Source organism: Porites lutea, chromosome 5, assembly GCF_958299795.1.
Source record: "Porites lutea chromosome 5, jaPorLute2.1, whole genome shotgun sequence".
In the NCBI taxonomy this organism is placed as follows: domain Eukaryota; kingdom Metazoa; phylum Cnidaria; class Anthozoa; order Scleractinia; family Poritidae; genus Porites; species Porites lutea.
Window position 1 is genome coordinate 12589985 of NC_133205.1, and position 20141 is coordinate 12610125.

Sequence of the window (20141 nt, forward strand, 5' to 3'; positions counted from 1 at the left end):
GGGAGACTAGGCCGAAAGCAGGAAAAAAATGTTAGACAAATATGTTGGTTGAATTATGTTCTACATGTCCTACCTAATGAAAAGGGTCGCCTCTGGAATCGGGGCCATGAGACCTGGTCCCCCAGGCTACATTGCATCTTATATAGCAAGCTGTAATTCAACCTCACTTCGACTACTGTAGTAGTGTTTGGGGTAATTTTACAAGATAAGCAGCAAAAATTGCAGAATAGAGCAGCCCGCGTTCTCACATTCTCAAGCTATGACGCTGATGCCGTCATTTGTTAGAAATTTTGGGGTGGAAAAATCTTGACCGCCAACGAAACATACCGTCATGGTTCTCAAATGCCTACATGGGTTACCTCCGGACTATTTAGCATCAAAATTATCTCAGCCCAGTACAAGTTACAACCTAAGGGACTCTGAGAACAAACTTAATCTTCGATTACCACGCACAAATTATTTCAAAAAGGTTTTAGTTATAGTGTGGCACTACACTATGCAATAGCCTTCTTTGCAAGGCATGGTGCACATCACTGTTCCCTCGAGTCGTTCAAACGCGCCATCAGTAAAGCTCTCAAAGGCACGGTATTCACGGAAAGCAGCTTTTTAACATACTGGGCCGGGTAGTTCGAAGCTGGGTTAAGATAACCCAGGTTAAGTGCAAATTTCGAACTCAGATATGAGAGCTTACAAAGCCAATTCAGTTCAATTGTCTTTGCCTACAATTTGATGATTGGATATGCCAAAAAAATAGAGAAAATTATCCGAGAGAGTGCTTTTGATAAAAAGAAAAAGAAACCCAGGTTAAAATTTAACCTCGGGTTAGCGCTAACCGGCGTTCGAACAACTGGGCCCTGTAGTTTAATGTTTAGTTTAATATAATCATAGTTGTGTAGTTAGTCGTATAAACATAACAACTTTCTTTAATTTCCCAGACATGTTTCCACGGTACATCCGTCATCTTCAGTGTTACATATTTTGAAATCGCCGTTGTTATATTTTGAGATCTCTTTGTAAATAGGTGATGAATTGCCCGTGCATGGTTAAATGATGTTTATCTATCTATCTTCAGTTGCACTATATAGGACTGTTAATTTTTTGGGGAAGAATTTGACCAAAGCTTTCTTCGCAACCTCGTAATAACCAAATAAGGAAGCTTCAGCCCGCCTCAAAAGAATCCCATGATGTCAAAGTAGACGGTAGCAACGGCCGACCCAGTCTCTCACGAACTCTGAGAATGTCCAATGGAGCGTTTTCACTCACGTGGCCAGGATCTAAGCAATATTATTGGAACAAAATAAAGGATTTACATAAGAAAAGAGTTCAACTCCCACAGGATTTGTTGGGAACACCAACTTGGCCGCCGTTTTATTGTTTTGGAACACCAATATGGCCACCGCGAGATCATGTGAAAACGCTCTACAGAGTTATTGGGCAGACCCCAGTGGTTGTTAAAAAGTTAGATAGCGCTATCCCCCGGATAAATCACAATACAGCGGATAATTATTTAGGGAATCCGCTGGGCGTAGTTATCTAACTTTTGAACAACTCGGGCCTGTGTCAGTCGACACCAGGGTCTCTCTTCTTCCCGTCCTTTGAGCGGCGAGGTTGGTTTCTCTTTGCACGAAGTTTCCTCGACGCTTATTTTGAGTGATGAAAATATGGCAAATACATAATGCATAATACATAATGCATAATACATAATGCATAATACATGTTCACATTACATCTGAAGTTTTTTCGTTCCACGTTTCTCAATACGAGATGAAAAAGTAAGGTAAAAAAAAGTGTCTATATAAGGCACCGATGGGATTCGAACCCATGACCTCCTGTTTACTAGACAGGCGCTCTAACCGACTGAGCTACGGCGCCGCTCGCTTTACAGGTTGTGCACTTTTTACACATCATCGATCTCGGAGTGAAACTCTACGGACCCCAGAATTACCACTGAAGATAGACATAGGAATATCATATTCGAACATTTCAGAATCCTCACGAAATATTCTTATAAGCCTATTTAGTAGCTGTTTGGAGAGTTGTGAGTAGAAAAAAGGAATCTTTGAAAAAGTCTTTGAAGGTTTAATCTCTGGAAGCGATATGTTCGCTTGTTTCAAGCAAGAAATTTCCAAAATATGACAGACTTCTTTTTCGAGATTTTCAAATCCACCAATGAAGTCATTATCGATTCCACAAGGATGACAAAGTTCGTCGAATGTTTGCCAGTGTTCGTTACGAAAATCGTCAGTTTCATGGAGTCTTACAACCAAATTGACCAACTCTTCTTTAGTATTAACTGTTTCGTTTATCCTTTTGGTGCTTTTGCAAAAGTCCCTCGAACTTGCTTTCCTTTTCAAGTTCACAACTTCAATGGTATCGGCGCGGCCGGGCTGGAAACCGAGAGAACAAAACGTTACTCATTTATGGTCTTATTATATTTGTTTATTTGTTTATTGTTTTGTTTGCCATAAGATGTACAAAGCAAAAAAAATCTAATTATTTAAACTCTCATGGCGAGGAAGCCCAAGAGAAGCCACCGGGCTAATAAGGAATGGGCTCCCTCAGATCGTTTTAGCGAGTTTTAGTTCTGTGGCAAGTTGTTCATTCAATAACCTTGAGAATTACAAAGAGAGAAACTAAAACCATAGGCAGACCACCCTCTGTTTTGTTTTGATACTGAAATCTGAGTATCAATCTGTCGGCTTTACAGATGGAATACAGATGAACATTTTCCTTTAAAAAAAATTTGATTGTAAATGTTTCAATGAAAGTTTAAACGAAATGTTAACTGTCGTCATGTGTCTTGTGTTTTCGCCTTCTGCGTGCTGGTGAATCAATTATTTGACCGTTCCTTGAATATGTCTACAGCCGCCCGACTCCACTCAAACAAAATCGGGGAGAGAGACTCTCTCCGGCCCCCGATTCAGTTTGAGAACATGGGCGGCTTTGCACAGGTTACCTGTTAACGATGGGCGGCTGTACACAGGTTTCATCATTAACGATGGGCGGCTTTACACAGGTTACCTATTAACAGTGGGTGGCTTTACACAGGTTACCTATTAACGATGGGTAGCTGTACACAGGTTACCTAATATATAGATTTAGCCAGGGCTAAAAGCGAAGCTCCCATTAATAAACTTATGATTTAAATCAAACAATAAACTTCTAATCCACAAATCAGTTAACTTAAGGGCACTTATGTGACTTTTTAGGGAAAGCTAAGGCTAAGTGATCTTAGAGTGAAAAAAAATCTTTCATCGAATTGATAGCCGGTATATATACACCCAAAAAATAGCAATCATCGTCGATCACATTTAAGAGCCATAATAGCTCTTGATCACAGTAGATTAGGCCTGGAAAACGAATTCATGGAAAAAACAAATCAGGCCGAATTTTTTGCGTTCGACAAGTCTACTTAAAAAAATCTTGCCAACAACTCTGGGAGGGTATAAACCAACATTTCATACTTTTTATGCATCACATCTGAGGTGAAACAGTAATATGAGGCGCTGTTTTTATCATACAGACCTCAGACTAAATGCAGTATTTCACAATTTTTCAAGACAAATTGCACTCATTCAATATTCAGAACCGTACGAAGCACGCGTGGGCTTTTAGCAAAACCGTTCAAAAAATTTCCAAAATCACCTATACAGCCAGCCGGTTGTCACTTTTGACAAGCGCCAGATTTTCAGTGAACATTAAAAGAGTTACGCTTCAACATAATAAAGAATTTATTGTTTATTTTTTTTATTTAATGGTTTTATAACGATGTGCAAACGCGCGGCATTTTGAATACTCCTGCAAGCGTTGTCTGTGAACAACTGAAAACAAACAGCAAAGCAATTGCAAGAGACTACTAACAATCAATAAAAGAAATGTAATTCGGTGAAACATTTACAGAGACAACAATTTTCATTCACGAAGACAAGTATTAAAGCGTCTCTAAAAATCCTGAGTCTTTACGCTTAAGCCTAAAGCTTTTAGCCGGCTTCCTGGTGTTTACTGTTTTCAGAGATGAACTCGAGGCAAGAAAATCGCTCAAAGCTTTCTTTCTACAGCCAAAATTATAACTAAATACTCTTCGGAACGTTTTTTCATTCTATATGCGGAGAGAAAATATCGATTAAAGGCTTTTTAAAGCTCTGTAAGCTTATATATACTAGATCAGATCATTGTCTCAGATCTTAATACAAACGTGCATAAATTAGCCTCATAAACTGCGCTCGACTTCATGATATTAGATATAAAAAAAACAAACATACACTGTATACAATAATTACTCAGGCTTACCATTCGAGATGCAGCTCTTGAAAGCTATCAAGTAAGGCCAGAATCGCTTGAGGGACTTTTCAACCCCGCATCCAGCAAGGTGAAAAACGAAAACGATGCATCCGAAATCTGATTTCCAACTTTGACAACCGGCGCATTTCCCAACCAAAAATTCAATAAAAAAACCAGCCATGGATCAAAGAAGACTGTTGATAGCAGCTGTATTTCATTTTAAGCATCCAGTGGGAAAAGACAGTAAAAAACATCACAAGTTGACAAAATACTCTGTCAGCTTCAGCTGTCAAAGTAAACAAGGTTCAAGATGCTGTATAAATTTTCTGCATGAACTCACCTGTCAAATTTTGACCAATCAGAGCATCAAAATTGGACGGTCGTAGAGCGTGATCAACGAGTGACTATGGTGAGAAAAGTGAAAAGCCTCTGTCTTCCCTGCTTGTATTTTTAAATGATTGGCTGAATTTTCGCGTCCGAGATCAGTTTGAAATCAAAATGTTAATAACGCGGGGCCATAGTGACATTAACACAACACTTTCTGTCATCATGTCATTATGTTGCTGCCGTTCTCTTTGCCTTTGTATTTCTCTTTCGCGTTGCCTTTGTCTGTTCATTCTAGCTCTGCATCGTTCTGCTTGCCGGCGTTTTTCACTATAATTTTCTCTCCTTCTTCTCGCTCTGACTCTTTCTACTTGCCGACTTTCTTCGCTAAAATGTTGTCTTCTTCTTCTACTTCTAACGCGCTCTCTTTGGCGATCGTCTTCGCTTGTTCTACGCGTGTTGACTCTTGCTCTCTGCCGTTCACCTTCTCTTTGCTCTCTGCTTAAAACCTGTCATCTACACGCTAAAATCTCTCTGCTGTTGTTTTTTGACATAATAGCTTTCGTAAGTTGTAATAAAAGTTATAAAGGCTCTGTCGAAAAATCTTTTTGCTAAGTTGCTTTTAAATTTCTTTTTTCAAAACCAGTTGCGCGATATAATTGCGCGACGTTGCGCCATGCGATTTCCCGCCAAAAAATCTCTACTTTCCCCTACCCCAAGAGTCCATGCGGACTACTTTCCACTACCCGGAAAGTCCGTACGGACGGACGTACGCTGACGTCATAACCAAAATTTCTCGGATGGGTAGTTTATCTTAGTTATGGTGCTCCACTCGCGCGCGCGTCGCGCGCGCAAGGAGCTCCGCTATTAACGATCGCTAAAATATCCATACAATCCTTTATAGTATTTCTGATACGCAACAACGATCGCTTCTGAGCTTGGTCAGCTTGGGGTACCTGTGGTCTCAGTTACATACTGAGCATTCGAAGATCATTTTAATAACAACAAACGAATAAAAAGACTGGCCTTTTGCTGCCCGCTTCCGTTGACGGCTTCAACCGGAATTTAAGATTTTCCTATTGTGAGAGAAATTTGCGATTCGCAATCAATCGGCCCAAGTTTGGCCGACTTCAGTTGCGACCTAAATATATGGTTTAGTAGGTGAGTAAGAATTAAGTAGTTGAATTAAAGCACAACGGACCTGTTTGGTTGCTGGAGTGCTGAAGTCTGTAAATAGATAGATAAATAAATACATAAGCTACTTTAGTTATTGCAGCGTATCAACAGTTACCAATATAAAAAAAAGAAGTGAGTTTACCGTATTTCGTCGAATAATAGCCGTCCTTCGATTAACCCCCCCCCCCTTGACTGAAATATTCAGAGTAATCGCCTCTCTCGAATAATGGCCCCCTCCCCCTCTTCTCTCGCTATCTTCTCGTCCTTTTATCCCCTTCCTGTCAAGTTGAACTGCAATGTTAATTTTTGGGGAAAGAATTTGACCCAGACTTTCTTCGCAGCCTCGTAATAACCAAAGAAGGAAGCTTCAGCCCGCCTCAAAAAGAATCCCATGATGTCAAAGTAGACGGTAGCAACGGCTGGCCCAGTCTCTCACGAAATCTGAGAATTTCCAATAGAGCGTTTTCACTCACGTGGCCAGGATCTAAGCAATCTTATTGGAACAAAATAAAGGATTTACATAAGAAAAGAGTTCAACTCCCACAGGATTTGTTTGGAACACCAACTTGGCCGCCGTTTTATTGTTTTGGATCCAATATGGCCACCGCGACATCATGTGAAAACGCTCTACAGAGTTATTGGACTGGCCCCAGTGGCTATTTAAACGTTAGATAGCGCTATCCTCCGGATAAATCACAATACAGCGGATAATTATTTAGGGAATTCGCTGGGTGTAGTTACATAACTTTATAACAACTAGGGCCTGTGTCAGTTGTCCTTCTCTCGCCAGGTCGGGGGCAGAAGCGGAATCACTTGAATCTTGATATTCGTGATTCCTGCCGTTTTTGCCTCAGTGATTCATGATTCTTACAAGAATTTTCTTTCAGATTCATTACTCACGAAGACTTTTGATCACCTATTGACTTAAAACTGATATTACTGTTTGTAAAACTAAAGGCACCAGGGCAGTACCCGACAAACAGAAAGCGTCAGTCTAAGAGCTGGTGTAGAAAACTCAACATATAATTCATCTTTTAATATTAACAAGATTTCTTTGTTCGAAAAGGAAAATACTGTTTTCACGGACTCAAAAGATCGTCAAGTAAAACATTACTATCCAAATAAAAAAGCTGTGACTCTTAGAATTGGATCTGGCCAAAAAGAATTTCTGAGGGCTCAAAGAAATCAGCAATCTTTCTTTTAAGTACATGGAGTTTGTACTTACGAGAAATTGTTTTTGTAACTGATGTTGGAGTTCTAACTATTGAGACTTTTTAATAGAAAGACCGGTTTAAACACGAGCTTGTCTTTCTGAAACAGTTTCGGCAGTTTCATTTCTTAAAACCCTTGGATGTCTTTGTGAGGATTTTGAAATGAGCGAAAATGGTACCTCTGCGAAAAAGGTAACATTCAGGGGGGACGCGAAAGAGGATGTCGACAAAATCTGTATCAAGGTACAAACAAGTTCTGACAACGCAGGTGGACAACCTACATGAGGTTTCTCACTTCAACAGAAAACGTTTAGTGCTTTAAACTACGCCCAAGACTTTGGAACCACAGTAAAGAAATCGCTAAAAAGAGCTACGAGTACGAAGTGGGCTACACTCACAAAAAGTCGAATTGTCCCGTGTCAAATACTTCCATGCCTTTGTCAGGACTCTCAACTACGTCTCGATCTTCCATTGGTGCAAACAGTGATTGAATTCACCAATTGTATTCCAAAACTAATGGTCCAGTTTTTTTTTTATTTAAGACTATATTTTGGCACTGATAATGTTTCCCGTCGTCTGTGGCAATGGATTGCAAGCCATCAAAAAATGGATTGAAACCTAGGCCAACTGTCAGGACATACAGTCAACAAGATACCAGAACATACAAGACCAGGACATACGGCAACCAGATACGTGCAAGACTGAATCCGTTCAGACAATGAAAGTGCCGAAGAAGGTCACTTTGAAGTAGTTTATTGCAGGACATGCATGACCATATCGGGAAGATCAATACGAGATCATGACTGGTGCGTCTGGATCTATGAGGCGGGTGTATACTGATGGTTATACGGCTTAAATTTTCAGTCACCATATAAATTGCTAAACTGTTTGAAAGCAGAGGTCCACGCAACGCGTGAGTATAACTGACTGGTTCCTCTTGCCGGATCTCTAATCAAAGAGATGCTGTAGCCAGACGTCAGTTAAAGTGTGAGGTAAAACAAAACTGAAGTTATGGCTGGCACTACGGTAGCCTCCCACGTGGGCGTTTTTAGGGGAGCTCGTATTTCTTCCCTCCCCACAAACGCCTGCTCAACAGAGGACAACATTCCTTTCCCATTGTTACATTTGCGTGGTAAGTGACCAATCAACGGTTTTTAAATAAAGTGTTGACAGGTTAAACATGACTCATAAGCTCGTGATAGTGAAAAAACGTCACCCAGAACGTGATTGGCTAAGCGTGGGAAAGGAATGTTGTCCTCGGTTGAGCAGGCGTTTGTGGGGAGGAAAGATATACGAGCTCCCCTAAAACGCCTGCGTGGGAGGCTAGCAGTACGACAAAGGGCTGATTTATTATAGGCCAATATTTCGGCCAACAAAATTAGCCTTCCTCAGGGCCAGAGCTATACCGAGAGAAAATGTCTTTTAACGGCTCCTAAAATTTGAATCTAAAATTCACATAAGTGGTTAATAATCAATTACAATTATTAATACTAGATAGAATAATATACAGTTAAATGATTATACAAAAAGAAGAGTACCTCATAGATAGAGGCAGTGCGAGCCCTGCATTCAGTTTTGTTTTAAGAAATTGTGCTAGTGGCAGAGTTCATGTAAATTTATACCTTGATTTTAGCATGGCCTACGCCCAAAAGTGATTGACTTGCTGAAAGAAGAAAAATTCGGGTTATGATGGAATAATATTTGCTGTAGGAACGGTGAAGTTAATAGCTAACCAAAATTAGCAGTTAACTGAGAATTGACCAAAAAATAGCAGTTAACTGATATTTTGCCGAAAAATTTATAGTTAACTGAGAATTGGGTACCCCCATTAGCACCCTCCACTCGCGGAGTGATGCATCAACGGTTATCATTATATGTTAGTACACACTATCTGCCTTTTCATTAGCTAAGAGCCTTTAGTTAATTTTGGAAATCAGAGCAACCTACAGATTAGTTAGTTACCTCCTGAGACTAAACGGACTTATCTGCGAGTTGCGCGCGCAATGTATGATTTCTAAGAGCACTGTCAAACTGTCTCCTTGCGACTGTGTGTTTGTTGTCATTTTCTTCGCATCAAAATATAATAAAATAATTATTAGATTCGCTAAACCTCATCTAATAATTGTTTATAATTATTGTTTTTATTGTTGTTTTTATTATTCTTATTATTACTATTATTACTATTATCATTATTATCAATATTATTATTATTATTATTGTTGTTGTCGTTGTTGTTCCTAAGTTACTTTATCAGTTTCCTTATTGAAAAATTACACAGCCAGCGATATTGAAGCTGGTTTCTTCATTGGCTGTGGGTAACAACAGGTTGTCTATGTGTTAAGGAATCCACGGAACACCCTCTGAGGTTTGCTTTCCTCTCCTCTCTACATCTCCTGTATGAATTATCGCTCCGTCACCGCCTGTCTTCTATGGCTAAGAAACTAAATGAATCTTTTTGTGTTTCGCTTACTTTTCAAATTATAGTCAACAGTAAAAAGAACTCACATAAAATTCAATTATTATGTCATTCATTCAGTCATTGGATGCAAAGGATTAAATTAGCTGCAAAAACCGTGGACGTAGATCCTGGTAGTTGTAAACGTTGGTTGTTAAGGGCCGACCATTTAACTCTTGAGGGGAGGGGGAGGGGGTGGGTGATTTCTGGTCATCAAGAATTTTTTTTCTAGCAATCTGGTGGGCAGGATATTTTTTTCCCTTCTAAAGGCTCTGCAGGATTTTTTTTTTTTTTTTTCAGAAAAGGGTCATGTGTTTACATATACAAAATGTATTTACATTTACATTGTGGTCATTGCAGTAATAGTTCTAATATGGAGCTGCAAAACCTTAAAATGTTGTAAACTATACTAAATCATTATTCTATAGCTATGTTTTCGGAAAGTCATTCTTTGCACTCATTTTATATTACGTCAAAGTAAAGTGGTGCACCACGGGCGGATGTGAAAACGTGTAGTTTCTTAATTAAAAAAATAGCTAAAAATAACAAAAAGCAGTTCAGAAATGCTCATAGCACAGTAATTGCTCCTAGAATCGTTAGTTGCAATTTAAAAGTGGACTGAAGTATCCAAAACAAATGTGGAAGCAAAATTGAAGTTAGCTGATCATGGTCTAATTGAAAAATAGCTCTAATAAAAGCATCTGCAAAAATATTACATTTAAATAGAAAATAATTACATAAAAATGTTTCTGTTAAAAATGAAAAAAAATAACTTCCTTTGTCTATTAAAAGTTGATTCTTTAATTAAAAAAAATTTACCTCCACCTATAATACTTGCAATACTGCATTGCACATATGAAGCAATAATTTTGCAGCATCATCAAATCCAGAGCTCAAAGGGAGCAAGGGAAGAGAATGGTTGCATGAATTCAGGAGTTTGGAAAGCTAAAATCTTGAAGTCAGCCAAAATCGGGAATTCCGCATTTTGGAAAGGTAAAATCTGGAAGTCAGCCAAAATCTTGATTTCAGGATGTTGGAAAGCTAAAGTCTTGAAGGCAGCAAAAATTTTGAATTCAGGATGTTGGAAAACTAAAATCTTGAAGGCAGCCACAATCTTGAATTCAGAATTTTGGAAAGCCAAATTCTTGAAGTCAGCCAAAAACTGGAATTCAAGATTTTGCAAAAGTAAAATCTTCAAGCCAGCAAAAATCTTGAATTGAGCATTTTTTGAAAGCTAAAATCTTTAAGTCAGCCAAAATGTTGAATTGAGGATTTTGGAAAGCTGAAATAACGAAGTCGTCCAAAATCTTGGATTCAGGATTTTGGAAAGCTCAAATCTTAAAGTCAGGGAAAATTATGGATTCAGGATTTTGTAAGGAAAAAATCTTGAAGACAGCCTAAATCTTGAATTCAGGATTTTTCAAAGATAAAATCCTTAAGTGAGCCATAATCTTGAATTCGCGATTTTAGTGTTCCAAAATCTTGAATTCAGGATTTTTAAAGGCTAAAATCTGGAACTCCTCTAAAATCTTGAATTTATTGTTATGGTGAGCTAAAATGTTGAAGTCAGCGAAAATAAAGAATTCATGATTTTGGTAAGCTAAGATCTTACGGTCAGCTAAATCTTAAATGAAGGATTTTGGAAAGATAAATTATTGAATTCAGCCCAAATCTTTAATTCAGGATGTTCGAATGCAAAAATCTTGAAAGTAGCCAATATCTTGAATTCAGGATTTTGTAAAGAAAAAATCTTGCAGACAAACAAAATCTTGAATTCAGGATTTTGGAAAGCTAAAATCTTAAAGTCACCCAAAATCTTGAATTTAGTATTTCAGAAAGCTTGCATCTTAAAGTCGCCCAAAATCTTGAATTCAGGATTTTGGAAAGGTAAAATCTTTAACACAGCTAAAATCTTGAATTCAGCATTTTGGAAAGGTTAAATGAGTAGACAGTCTCATGAGAATGCGAAACACAAGGGAGTTAGAGAAACACTAACTGAAGTTCGCAGCAAGTTTTGAATAATCAAGGGAAGGCAAGCAGTCAAGGATGTTCTTTTTTAAGTGTGTGATTTGTAAGAAGATGCTGGAAAAAGCTTTTAGTACTCCGCCGACTCCTCCGCTACCCACTAGGGTTTCGTTCTAGGGTTTCGGATGACTTGGCTTTCACTAAAGTCGGTGTGGACTTTGCCGGACCGCCTTATGTTAAGAATATCTATCAATCTGGTGGAGAGATGTACAAGTGCTACATTGTTCTGTTTACGTTAGCCAGCACTAGAGCTATCCACCTTAAACTTGCTCCAGACCCGTCTGCGAATTCATTTATACTAGTTTTTAAGAGATTCATCGGGAGAAGAGGATTCCCAGGCCTAATAATTTCAGATAATGGAACAACTTTCAAGGATGCTAAGATGAAGAAGTTTACCCTGCCTACGGCAAGCTGGTGGGGTGGATTTTTCGAAATATCCGGATCCACTCACGCCCTCTCATCTCGTAATTGGTCGAAGATTACTTGATAAGCCTACCACATCCATAGAATCTCTACGCACGATGGCACGACGTGAAAAATATCTGCAAAGCCTCCTCACTCACCTCAAAAATCGCTGGAGAACACAATATTTGACAGGAATCCGGGAATACCAGAAATTCAAGTTAGCAAAGCCAAAGAGAGTAATTCAAGTAGGGGACATTGTGCACATCCATGCGGATAGGACACCGAAACAACAGTGGAGGACGGGTAAAGTAGAAAAGCTTCTGCGGGGAAGGGAAGATGTAGTGCGTGTAGCAGAAGTAGTTACAGTGGACAATTCTCTTCGCCAGGTTCGCTTAAAACGACCAATTCGGAAGCTCTACCCACTTGAAGTCAATGCGCGCGACGAGGACCCAGTTACTGTTGTAGGAGCTAGTATGCACCCCGGAAGCAGAAACATTCAGGTGGTCAGAGATGAGGATATTCCAGTAGTGACTATTGCTACTTAATCTTTCTGAGCAGAGACTTTGGAGTCTTTGAACATTTACTAAATCTTGAGTTATTAGTTTTTCTCAGTTGTGATTGACTTCGTTAATCAGGAGGGAGTATGTTGTAAACAAGATAGGACTGGGCCACAGCTCAAAAACACGTGATAAATAGGCGTTAGAGATTGTGTAATCGGATCATTCAATCATTCAGTGTATTTCCTTTATCTGGTTCGGACCATTTTACAGTATCTCGGAAAGGATCTCAAGTTTTAGGAGTCAGTCTTGTACGGAAAATTATCTGTTATCAGAATAAAGAGTGTGGTCATTTCATGACTGCCAGTGAGCATGGTGAAGTTAGAGATATCTACAACCTCGTCCCCATGGCGCGACAAATTTGATCATAATCATTCGAAAGAATGTAGTAATAACTATTCTTTTCATATTGTTTTTTAGCTTTAACTGGTCATTGGAGACCGTGTATCGATTATTTGAATTCTCGAGTTCAATGCAAAGGCCGGCATAATTTTTATCGTAACTTAGTAGTAAAACATCAGGTGATCCTTTTGTATAGCCCTTGCAGTAGAAATCAATTCGCTTCCATTCGTTATCTTGTTTTTCACCAACAGTTGCTACTAAGATACCTTACGGATAAAAGCGACTAATATAATCAACAACTTTATAATGCAAGTCAGTCTCATTTTCTAGTTTAAACATATGGTTATTTTTATTATTAAATAGTTTGAGTTGACCATATTTTCAGATGCTTGGTAATACTTTTGAAAAAACCCAAACGCGTAATTTTTCAGCTGTTTTTAATTTAGTGGAAAATACAAACTCATAAAATCCTGGTTCAGATACATACATCTTGCTCCTAAGCTGACCCGTCTGGTAGACGAGGTAGGTCTGCTTGTATTTTTCAGAAATATTTTTTCTTAAAGCTTGGTCTGTATCGATGTAGCCAAGAATATCCGTAATTTCTTTACCTTCAAACCACACATTTTGTTTGTCATCAATATATGAGGTTAGTATAATATTAAGTTCATAATAAGTAAATGTTTTTTTCTATCATTGTCATTATTATATTATATATAATATTTCTTTAAGTAATTTACCAATCTTTTGGTGATTCTTTCTGCATTGCTTTCTCTTCTTTTAATTGTAGTCTGTACTGTTCTGTTATCTGTTTTCTGAGTAGTATTTCAGATAGCAGATCTGAAAGATCAGATCAGTTTTTGTTTTATCAGCTAATGTAGCTCTTTTGAAACCTGGAAATTGGCGCTATATTTTCCATTTTTTAATTTTTTCAATTTGCCGCGAAAGCCAATTAATATAATTCTACCAGGATTTTTATCTGCTTCTTAAAAATCTTCATTCATACCCTCTTTTATGATTTTTTTCCACGTTTGTACATCAAACGCGACTAGCATAAGGCCTTCGACCATTGTATGATATTCATGCATACTCGTTGATTTGGTTTAAGACGAAATTTACTGTTCCCTTTACTTAACTGATCTTCCTTTAACTTCAAAAAATGGCGGGAACTTCCAGTGCCTTATTCGTTAATCGAAAATGTTGTCATTGCCACTAAAAAGAGATTTTAAGTTAAAAATCAATTTAATTTGGGTTTTGGAGAGGGCGGGAAATGATTGTTCCCTCCCCTTTTGAATTGTCGAAAGTATAGGAAGGTACCTGAGTAATACAATGTTGTGCCATCGGACACTGGTTGAGAAAGGGAACACCAACACAAACAAAAACACTCTCAAGACGTTCCCTGTGACATGTAATCTATTCCTAGGAAAGCTTCTTCTAACCCAGAGTTATCAGTTCAATAGGTTTGATAGATCAGATTTCTTATTTACAGGTGGCTGGGCCTCAGCTTCCTTCTATGGTGGTCTACTGTATCAAGTTCGTTCTAAGAGGAGAGAACCCTAGGGACTACGTTGACATGCTGCGGTCTCTTGCATTTCCACTGTCCATTAACACCTCCGATATGCCACATCGCATAGCCACACATGCGAACCGCACCGTTCCGCATTTTTTCAGACCAAACGATGGAAGAATATTTCCGCCGACCGAAGAGAATATCGATGCCGCGAAGGAAGGGCGTTTGGTTTGTCATTTACCTTGTGTGCGAGGTTCAAGTATCCTGAACACATTTCAAGGGTATTGCGTCATTTTAGTTTTTACGACCAAAACACGAAGTCATGAGTTACCAATGCATAAAAGCTTACTCTGCAAGACGTTGTTTAATTTATATTCACAAATTTTCACCTATAACATAGCCTTTGCCAGGCTCTCTGATAGTATAATAGGGACGACAAATATATATTTTTTCCTGTTTGTTTGTTTTTGGTAGGACCAACCCAGTGAACGATGTAGAAAATAACTCAAACACCTTTCACCGAGATGAACCAGATATAAAATCCACTAATCGTTTCCCCAACCCATTTTTCAGGGTTCTGTACGTGAGACTCTTTAACGTAAAGAATGAAAGTGTGGTATAATTATTCATTAGGTAATAACATCGAGCTGGGTGTATTTCAGGGAAGTGACTTAATTACGCGTACAGCCCTATGCATGGATCAAAACAAAATGCCAACGCCATCGGCTCGAGATTAATATACGTTTGACTCATGCGATATTAGGGGAATAAACTCAAATCAGAGTCATTTTCAACAATACATATGTTTGCATCTAAATTTTCCTTTCACGTTTATAGAACCTGAAATGAGAAATGATATAAGAAGCATCTTCAATGGGATTGTGCAATCTGTCTGTGGGAAAGTGGTTAGCATGTATACAGGCCTCCTGACAGTTTCTTCCGTCCTTTTTTTCTTTCTTTTAATTCCGCTTGGTTGACTGGCGTTTGCTGCACCCAGACTTATGGATCCGTCGTTTTATGTTTTGACTTTTTAAAGCTTTGACTGTAAATGATGCGAAAAAGAGGAGACATCCTATTCTACATTGACATTTCATTGCCTGTAGGTGGGAGATGCATGAAACTATATTGATAAAAAAGAAGAAGCTGAAAAAATCTTGGTCTGCCAATATGGAATCCCGATAACAGTCCGGAGTTTCAGCACCACCCATGGCCAACCTTCAAAAGGATCAAACGCCGGATGGTTAAATGACGAGGTGTGACGTCCGTGGTCTATGGATTTTGTTAGGTTTGCTATAATAACTAATATATAGATTTAGCCAGGGCTAAAAGCGAAGCTCTCGATAATATTTATAGTTTGTTCAAACAAAATATAAAATCGTGTAATGCTACGCGGCAAAGGTAACGGCAGAGAACGGTGAAAAACAATAATAGGTCTAATTGTCAAAAAAAGTAACTCTGCACGTGCAGCACACTTTTTTTGTACATTTCTTTGCCGTTGTTTTGCACGACTACAACGTGAAAGTTCTAGAAACGTCTTAGTTACACGTTTCATGAAGGAAATGTCGTACGTGTTCTTGTTCACTTTTTTTTCACAGCCGCTCATTTTCAACTTGCATTGGTGGCCGCTAGCATTTCTCATTTTGTCACTACCGCTAGAAAACTTTCATGTTGTTCTTCTAACAAAAAAATGTCTTCTTTGTTTTTTATCTCTCGCTCTAGATCTCTGTCGCCCTTTTTCTCGTTGAGCTTCGCTGGCCTGCCGCCTACTTTCTCTTTTCTCTGTCTTTCTCCTGCAGAAAATGTTTGACTAATACTTCGCCCCGTGCAAGGGTATCCGGATTCCGAAATTTGGAAAACTTTTTCTTGCAAGATCCGGAATCCGGGAAAATTTTGCTCGCGGAATCCGGAATCCAGGGCTTTGGAATCCAGAATAGAGCTCAAATACCCTACTAAGGAATGAAATCTAGAATCCAAGTTCCACTGGAAAAGACTGGAATCTAGCACCCGGAATCCAGGATCCAGGGAATGGGATCCAGAATCCAAGAACTCTCTTGTATTCGCCAACATGGGGCGATAGTACTGGACTGTAAACAACGAATTGCTATTTTTCCTTTATTTACCTTCCACTGATCAGGAGCCCACAGGACCTTTGTTAATGACATTTCAGTTAGAAGGTTTCTTCCTTTTACTGACTGTTTCTTCCTATTAAGAGTGGTCAGCTTTTGTTGTCGTGCTCCAAGAGGCAGTCCGGAGTCCAAGGATACTTTTGTATCGCAGCCAGTTAATAAAGAAGTTGGCACACGGAAATAATAAAGTTTCCACATTAATTTCGAATCGTCAACATCCGTGAAAGTAAGAAAAAAAGGTGTGGAAGTTCACGCGATTTTACCCAACTGATAAAAGTACACGAATGTCAGGACACCATTACTTCTCACCATGAAACGTGTCATCCATCGAAGTCTGAACTAAGTGAAGCAGAGCTAATGCTCTCAAAAGTTGGTAATCATTGACCTTACGAAAAATCAAGTGGAACAGATGGTGATCTGCTTCCCCAGGAGGACTCCCATACAAAAGTGACGTGGGTGCTCGTCATTTGCAGATTTTGGTCTCACTTCGGTTGTTTGGGACGGAAAGTAACTAAATATGCTCATTTAGGTATCGCTTAGGGCTGTGCATAAAGAAATTTGCCAAAAAAAAGACGTGACGCTGACCTCACAGAAATGTCCTTTAGGGGTCAGTTTAAGCTTGAGCCACACCCACATTGGCCTCCCTTAGGGGTTTAAGTTAATTTTCCGCCGAGCAGCCCCTTCACTTTTATATGGGAGTCCTCCCCAGGATTACCCACAAACTCAGACGATTTTGGCGGTCACGGCCTCGTTCTTCGCATAGAGGATCAAGAAAGGAATATGAGGACCAAGGACAGCCATGTAATTGGTTTGGAGATTGCGAAGATCTTATACCATCTATTTTAAAGGATGCGATCACATACGTATAAAATCGTAAAATCATTTCTAATATCCATATCAGTAGTTCCTTTACCAGTGATAAGATAACGACAAAAGGGCCATTGGGTATTGTCGTAAAGTAATTTGAAGTTCAGACAATGATAAACTCAGTAGTCCACTCAATTTTTTGTACTCAGAAATATGCGGGAAGTGAAGATCCAAACATAATGAAGAGGAGGTGGCTTTAAGTCAAATATCCTCATATTAATCACTGCTCCACTACGGCATAAAGTTACACAGTCAGCTAATGCACTTGCACATTTGACATCATTTATGAGCTGACGGATTTGGATATCACAAGATACACGCGTGAAACAGAAAGTGATAAGCGCATCCTTTGCATATCTAAACCTTGTGGAGTCAAAGTTAAATTGTCAAAACCGTGATTACCTACCTTTAGGCATATTACTGAGAGTACTCATGACAATTGTTTGGTACCATGGAGAATTCACCGACAGAATTTTCTATAGAAGCCCAACGTGGACAAAAACCTCTGAATTCGAACAATCAGTAGAGGTGAGAACTGACGCGAAGTCCGAATCCGGCATTGTCCAAGGTTTCCCCAGCATGAACATTTCTCCAGGTCTAGAGCCGTACACTGTTTTTACGGCTTTTCTCGTCTCAAATCACGTCTTGTTAGTGGTTATTACCCTGTTCCTCCAGACGCTTGCATTCTACTACGTTAATGATGTAAAAATACACACATCTGAACAACAGCTGAAGGATCTAGGATCACATTTTAAAAATCGGCCTGTGGACCCTCCGTGTGGATCCAAATTCATATTGATTTATCATTTCGTTTTTGCCACTCCGGTGCGGCGCTCGTTTGATCGGTGTTGTTGAGACACTCAGAGAGGATCTTATCGCTTTTATGTCTGCATACCGAGATGCTATGACAAAAAATATAAAGACTCAAATATTTTACAAATCTTATGAAAAAAAAAATACAAAAACAAAAAACGCGGGAGAATTTTGCATGCGAGGAAACGAAGATCTGGTACAAATGTCCCTAAAATAAACACCCAGAAGCGGCTATTGTTTGCGGTGACGATGTAAATCGTCTGGACATGCAAGAATTTAAGGCCTTGGCCTGCTGGGATTTCATGGTTGATTTCCCCACGCGGGGTAACGCGTGCTTAGATAACTGTCTGAACAACCGAGCGGATCTGTTCGGTCAAGCATATTCCATACATATTCTTAGTAAGACAGACCATGAAGGCTTTGTTTTACCGGCGGGACTAAAACTTAAACCTGTGCGCCGCAAAGTTCTTGTGCGGGACTGTAGGGAACATCAGAAACAGTCATTTTACATGGCACTTGCTCCACTTGTTTATTGTTTATTGTTTATTGTTTTGTTTGCCAAAAATTGTACAAATCAAATAAAATCTAATTACTTAAACTCTCATGGCGAGGAAGCCCAAGAAAAGCCACCGGGCTTATAAGGAATGGGCTCCCTCAGTTAGATAATTAGAACAAAATATTATCATAATTACACATGGGAAAATCAATGGCAGAGCTACAGTAAATCTTAAAATAACTATATTAGATAGTCGTACTAATTATAGTTCTAGGCTAAAAAAAGCGAAATGACAAAAAGAAAAAAAAACAAAAGAAAAGAACATAAAAGAGCAAAGAAAGAAAAAAATACATATACATAGATTACTATTTAAGATAAGAGGAATGCTTTCAGCTTACAGCAAAAGGAAGCGGTACTTGTTGCATTTCGAATTTCAAAACTAAGAGAGTTAAAAAATTTAGGACCTTGGAAACTGATGGAGAACTCTCTTATATTAGTGCTGCATTGTGGTAAATAAAAATGCTCCGAACTTCTAGTACCATAAGAATGCACCTGGCGTGTCACCAGAAACATGTTATTGAAGCTATAAGGAAGTAAGACAGATCTGTATTGATACATAAATTTTCCTATTTGAAGTTTGTAGATACTCTCAAGATTCAGAATTTTTAAATTTTTAAATAAGGGGTCAGTGTGAGCATCGAAAGCACTCCTCGACATTATTCTTACGACCCGTTTTTGAAGTGTGACCTATCTTCTGAGGTTTGATGGGTAGGTCGATGCCCAGACGCTCACGCAGTAGAATAAGTATGGGTAGATAAGGCTAAAATAAAGCATCCGTAAGTAGGAATTATTAAGGCAAAAATTTGATTTATAAATTATACCTATGGCTTTAGACACTTTCCTAGCAACATTATGTATATGTGATTTCCATGTTAAATGTTCATCCAAAATTACACCAAGAAAAGTAGCTTCCTTAACACGATCAATCGAATAATTACTAATATTAAAAGCTAAATCAAGTGTTTGCCTGTTTTGTCTCGGTCTTAATATGATAAAATTAGATTTCTTAACATTAATAGATAGCTTATTTGTATAAAACCAACATGTTACCTTTTTCAATTCTAAATTTACAACTTCCATAAGACAGGAAGCATCAGTATGCGAATAGAAGACATTAGTGTCATCAGCAAATAGTATCAGCTCTAAGACCTTTGACACATTACATAGATCATTTATATATACTAAGAATAACAGGGGACCTAAGATAGATCCCTGAGGGACTCCGCAAGTGATATCTAATGATGAAGAGTTGTAGCTATTATATTGCACAAATTGTTTTCGACAAGATAGATAACTTTTAAACCATTGTAAAGCAATACCACGTACTCCATAACGTTCTAATTTGTCGAGCAAAATTTCATGATTTACTGTATCAAAGGCCTTGATAAGTCAATGAATAGGCCTAAAGTTACCCTTTTATTATCAAGTGCATCTGAGATCTTGTCATACAATTGGATTAAAGCATGTGCAGTAGAATAATTTTTTCTGGACTGGAG

The 20141-nt window shown here is 38.6% G+C and overlaps 1 non-coding gene across 1 annotated transcript; it reads right to left on the reverse strand.

Annotated features, from left to right (window-relative positions):
- Positions 1 to 1798: 1798 nt before the first annotated feature.
- On the reverse strand, positions 1799 to 1872 carry Trnat-agu (transfer RNA threonine (anticodon AGU)). Its single transcript has one exon. It is a non-coding gene; the product is annotated as a tRNA-Thr (tRNA).
- Between the last annotated feature and the right edge of the window lie 18269 nt (positions 1873 to 20141).